Source organism: Phyllostomus discolor, chromosome 2, assembly GCF_004126475.2.
Source record: "Phyllostomus discolor isolate MPI-MPIP mPhyDis1 chromosome 2, mPhyDis1.pri.v3, whole genome shotgun sequence".
NCBI classification, from domain to species: domain Eukaryota; kingdom Metazoa; phylum Chordata; class Mammalia; order Chiroptera; family Phyllostomidae; genus Phyllostomus; species Phyllostomus discolor.
The window spans coordinates 128,108,951-128,115,088 of NC_040904.2; positions in this window are offsets into that span (position 1 = coordinate 128,108,951).

The following is a 6,138-nucleotide window of genomic DNA, read 5'->3' on the forward strand; positions in this document are numbered from 1 at the left end:
ACATCATTCTTCTAGGACCAGCTGTACTCCGTTGATGGAAGCCTGGAGTGCATGGCAAGGAGAGGACTGTACTGATCTACCTGCACAAATGGAATATTATGTTCTATTTGCGGTGCCTCAAAAAGAGGCATTGTCAGATTGCAACCTGTGCAGAGGAGAGTGACAGGATAAATTGGAAATTAAAGGAGCAATAAAATATGGGCTGTGTTCAACCTGAATAACTGAGGGCTTGGGTAGGGGTTATAATATGGCAACTGTCTTCAAACATCTTAAGACTTTTCCCTGTAGAATATTTTGTGTAATTCCATTAGTTGTGTGTATTTTCCGAGGTTACAGCATGATGATTCAGTGGCAGATCAGTATAGGAACTCAGATTTCCTAAGTGCTGGTTTCTGTAACATAGATTCCTACCCCAGGGCCCTCCTAGTTAAATGTCACGAGCATGGTGCTTTTGATTCTGGCTTTTGAGACATTATTCATTAGTGTGAACACATTGATTAGACTCTGCTCCAGAAGAAAAGAATATTAGAATTAAGAGGCTGAGGGTGACAGATCCATGTCCCCAACCCCCCCCAACTTCTTCCAAGGACTCCTCTCCCATGCACTATTCCCACCTGCACCCCACCCGCAACAATACCCTGACTTCTCCTACTCTGTGATCTTAGCAGCTTATTAAGAGAAAATGAAGTTGTCTAAACTAATTGAGAGGTGGCTTGGTAGTGGGTAAAAGTACTCTGGAGTCTAGGATGGGGGATCTGAATTTATATTCTTTCTTGCCAACAAACCAGATGACTTTAGTCAAGGTATTTAATTTCTCTGAGTTACAGTTTCTTAAAACAAAGGAATTTGAAAATATTTGGGGGGTCTAAAATTATATGATATCAATTCAAGTAAATTTGTATTTTTTTTAAAGTGTGATTTTTTTTAAGATTTATTTATTTATTTATTTATTTATTTTTTTTAGGGAGGGAAGGCAGGGAGAGGGAGAGAGAGAGGGAGAGAGAGAGAGAAACATCAATGTGCGGTTGCTGGGGGTTATGGCCTGCAACCCAGGAATGTACCCTGGCTGGGAATCAAACCTGGGACACTTTGGTTCCCAGCCCACACTCAATCCACTGAGCTACGCCAGCCGGGGCTTAAATTTGTATTTTTAAGGGAAGGTGCTTTTATCTTTGAATATTTCCCTACAGGACCCTCTGGTCACTCAAAGGTTCACATTCTATTCTCAGTCATGCAAGTAGCTCTCCAGCCTCTCTCTTTTCTCCCCATCAGCTGACTCATCTTCTCCTTCCCTCTCCACCTGTCTAACTGCCATTCACCCTCCAAGTTCAACATAGAGTTCTTCCTGAAAGTCCAATAATACTTGCTGTCTATACCTTGACTAACAGAACAAGCCAGAGTCTTTGGGGGCAGAAAATGAGTAAGCATAAATTGATTGCTAATCTGAAAAACATTGATTCATAGTGGTAGAATTTGAGCAACCTGACAGGCTATTAAGTAAGTATTTGAGAGGCCAATATATTCCCATGTCCTCCTCGATCACATAGACATATAACATTGGCCTTGGAAGTCCCCTGTCTGGGCAAGAGCAACAGAGCACCACACACTACTCCCAGAACAGTGGGAAAGGTTCAGCTCTGTCTACCATATCACCATCCAGGACAAAAATTGAGCGCCAACTTAGTCCCAGCCATTATGCTAAATGCTTTACATGAATCATCTCATTTGATCTTCATAGTAATCTTATAAAGTACTGTAGCTACTATTATTGTTCCTACTTTACAAATGACAAAAGAGAAGACCTGAGGGTTTAAATTACTAGCCCAAGGTTACTAAGTATGAGCAGTGAAACCAAGAGCCAAATCCAGGCTGTCTGATGCTCAAACTTGAGCTGTTAGCCTGGATACCAGACAGCTCCTTACAGCAGGCATGGACTTCTCCCTCTTGGAGCACAGGGCTCAGGCGGAGAGACTTCTGGTCATCTGAACACAGCCAGATACCGTAGGGCCAAGTACAAGTGCCATGGTCACACAGTAGGGCCAAGGCAAGTCTCCTGAGAACAAGTGATATTTATGCAGTTTTCCCCAAGAGGAGCTGAATGAGCTGAAAGATGCAGAGTGTTCTCCAGACAGAAGACATAGCAGAAGCCCAGAAACAAATGAAAGAGGGAAGGCCATGGCTTATTTGCATAAGTGCAGCAGTTTTGTATGACTGCAGGATAGGGGGCAACTAGAGAAAGGCAGGGAAGGTGGGGACAGGGCATCGAATGAAGGTCTTTGTATGCTCACATAAGAAATGTGGGCTTTTGTGTGAGAGTAATGGGAGCCATTGAAGGGTTTTTCAGCAGGCAGTGATATATGATCAGGTCTGTGCCTTAGAAAGAGCACTCCATGTGCTGTGTAGAAAATGGATGTCTCAGCACCCTTCCTCTTCCATAACAGAGCTCCCAGCTTGTTCTGAGTGGCCATGTACATGGGGGGGGGGGGGGGGGCGTTCTCCAGGGAGTTGGGTTTCTAGAAAGGTTTCCTCCTGCCTGAGTGAAGCTCTAGAGAAGAGAGGCTTTCCTATCTCCTACATTATAGTGACTTGATATGACACCAGAAGTGAACATGATTATCAACCTCCTGGCCTGAGGATGAAGCTACCACACGGGGGAGTTTGAGACTAAGAGATGCAGAGGGAAGTGGTGCCAGAGCTCTTTAATTTGCCGGGTTGGGCCTCTTTCCTGTCATTGCCGCTACAGGGAAGCCTAGAGAAAAGGTTCCCTGCCACCACACAAAAGCTCTCCCTTGTCATTGGCTGGGGATGTTCCTCCTGCTTTTCCAGACTCACACACCTTCTTTCTCCTCCCTGTTGCAGCATGTAGGATGCATGAGGCTGACTCTAGGGACTGCATCAACAGGCTTACCTTCCCTGCAGCTTCCAGGTGTGCTGGGCAATGGGAGCACCAGCAAGAGAGCAGAAAGAGGAGGATAGTGAAGCAAGAATCTGGATTCCTTTAGCCCCCCCTCCATCTATCTGCAGGCTCTGCAGAGGGCCACATCCCTTGTGCAGTTTCCAGCTTCTATTAGGAAAGTATCTCTCAGTCTCCGAACTTTAGTAACTACCTCCTCAGGCCTAAAATGAGGAATGCTGCCTTACTAGCTGAGAGCAACTACACTCTTCCTTGTGCACTCCCTATACTCTGCCCATACCTTTGAAAAAAATTCCTGTGTTAAACTCTAGTCAAAGTGTCCCAATATAGGTGTGTCATCACTCTCTTGCTGAGATCCTATCTATGAACATTCTTCATTGTGTTCATCTGAGGCATTTGAGAAGCAGATGCCAAGACAAGTCCACATGTATAAGGAACATGATGAAAATCTCACCCAGAGTGAAGGAGAATGGGAAGGAAGGTTGGATGGAAGCAGTCTGGACTGTCATGCACTAGGGACGGTTTGGCAAGGCTGCTAAAGGTTCTCAATCCCATCAGCCATCAGAGTCCCAGGTCTCCCAGGAATGGGCCTGTCTTAGCACTTCTGCTGTGCTTACTCCATGGTGCAGAGCAGTCCATGGGACATGTGGCCCCTGTGCAGATATGGCTACGGGTTTGAGAACACAGCCTCCCCCACCATGGTGGAGGTCTCTGAGGCACGTTCCTGTGGCCACCACACTCATCTTGTTTTAGCACCACCTTAAAGCTTGTGTATTTCTCCCACCTCCTGCAGCCAAGACTCCAATGTTTACCTTGTGTGTACTTCCCCCTCAAAAGGATAGTGTTAAAACTCAAAATTTGTGTTCTTACCCCAATGGCAATGCTGGGATACCCCACCAGGGAAAGGCTGGCTAGATGTCTCCTGAATGGCCTTCAAGGGTGTCATTTATAAACTTACAGATTTATAATCATCATCAGTAAGATAATTAGTCTGGTAAGCTCAAAATTTAATTTTGTCAACACACCAGGCAGTTAATTTCCCAGGGCAAGCTCATGCAAATCATGTTCAAGAGGCTGATATATATATATATATAAAAATCAGAAGGCCAAGTTGATTCACTTTTCATGAGAAACCACCTTTAAAGGGACTAAGACTATGTGGAGTCTCCAGGATCAATACAAGACTTCCCTGCCAAAGCTAGATATTAATCAGGAGATGGCTTGGTGAGCGTGGCATCAGCCCCGGGGAATGAGATGAATCAAAGGCTTACAGCAGCAGGCAAGCTGGTCTGGTGCATCATGCAGAGAGAGTCCAGCAGGCAGGGTCTGAATTCTCAAAACACAGTGGGTGTTACCCTCTAGATACGTCTATCCATTAGGAATAGTATTACATGCTAAAAATTCATAGGCTAAGTCTTTTTCTCCACTGGACAGGGTTTGAACAAACACTACAACATTTATCTCTGTGTCTCTCTTTTTTCTGTTTCTATGATTGTCCATCACTACTACCACTTCCCTTTTCACCACCCCACCTTTCACCCCCAGCCAGGCCAAGTGCATTGGACGCCATCCTGTCTTTTCAACTGACCTTTAGCAGCTAATCCAATATATGTTGGTATTGGAGTTTAGTACTCAAAAAGTCAATCCTATTTTTCCCATTTATAGTCTGAGGATCCCTAAATAACAACAGTAGTCAAGTACTATCAACAAAGCTTCTTTCCCTTTTCAGGGCTCTCAGCTAGAAAGAGGGGCCAGGGTGTATTCCCTAGGTCCACTCAGTTTTAGTCTCTGGGAGAAGGCAGCCTCCAACTATGTTTCTCTTCCCCATTAATGGAGCCTCAGTGGTTCCTTTTACCAGGGGTGTGGCTGGGAAGAACCACCTGGAAACCCTAGCCCTCCCCGGTTCGTCCCTGGTTTGAGGGAGAAATGTAGTTTGATCACATTTAGTTCTAAGGTCAAGTAATTCTGCAGGCAGACTCCTGCCTCCAAGAAGCCTTCCCAGCCCTTCTGGCAAGGAGAAATCTCTTCTCCCAACTTGGAAAATGGCCTGAGCCACGATGCCAACTGCCTTGGGGCATATGCAGATGGTAGAAACACACACATTTTGGTCTTTCTGAGGTCAGACTACCCTCCTCAGACTTAGCTCGCATTGCTCTTGTCATCCTTAATCTATTCCACCAGACCATTAACAATGTGCGTCTTAAATCTCCCATTCCACTTTGTGAGGAGGCAGCAAAATGAGCCTTGCCCCCATGTCTCACCGTGCTCTTTGTACATTTGATACAAGTCCACTTCTGCCAACTGGAGGGGCATCTCCCAGTCCAGCTCTCTGCTTCCTCGGGCTAAAAACTTAAAGTGAAAGTCCCAAGATTCATGTGTTTCCAGTCAAATATGGGTGGAGCAGGGATAAAGTTCTGAGAGCCAGGAAACCCAATTTTAGGCTGGTTTTGTCCTAAACTAACTCAGCAGCCTAGAACAAAACATTTAATCCTGTTAGAACACTGTTGCCCCCTGCTTTTAAAATAGTAATGGTGACAATTGGCTCCACTTGCCTCCAAGATCTATTCAGAAGTAAAATATGATAATGAATGAGAAAGTGCTGCAGGAGATATAAATGATAGAATGAGCTTTGACAAGGTCGAGGACTACATTGTGCTGCTTTAATTTCTGCAACCTAAAGGAGTGTTTGTGTTTAATCCTAGAAGGAGCCTTCAGCAAATTGTGGGAAACTGATCAAAACAAAAATAGAATATTCCCACTTTTTAGCTCCCTGGGTTCCCTCCAACCTGGCGTAGCACAGCAGAATCGGAAGGTCTTTGTGACTTATTAGTTGGGGTCATCCAAGTCCCTAGCATCTCCTGAGAAGCTTAGGAGTCGACTGAGAAATGCTTTTAGTCATAACTTTAAAGGATGAGAAGTGTGTTAGTTAGGACTCATGATTTCCAGGGATAGAAGCCCATCTCTAAGAAATCTGGTTAAGCTATGGGAATTTATTGGAGGTGGGTTCTCATAACTCTGGAAAGGTTCAAAGGGCAGCTGGGCCTCGGGCACAACTGAACTGCAGACTAGAGCCCTGCTGGTAGACCTTTTCTTTGTCTCTCATCTGCCACTCCACACTTCACATTCCTAAAAAGATGTCTTTGGAGAGTTGTGTAGCGTGGCTGCTTTCAGGTGCCGGCTCTCATATCTCTCACCTTCATCTCCTGCACAGAGGCCATGGTCTT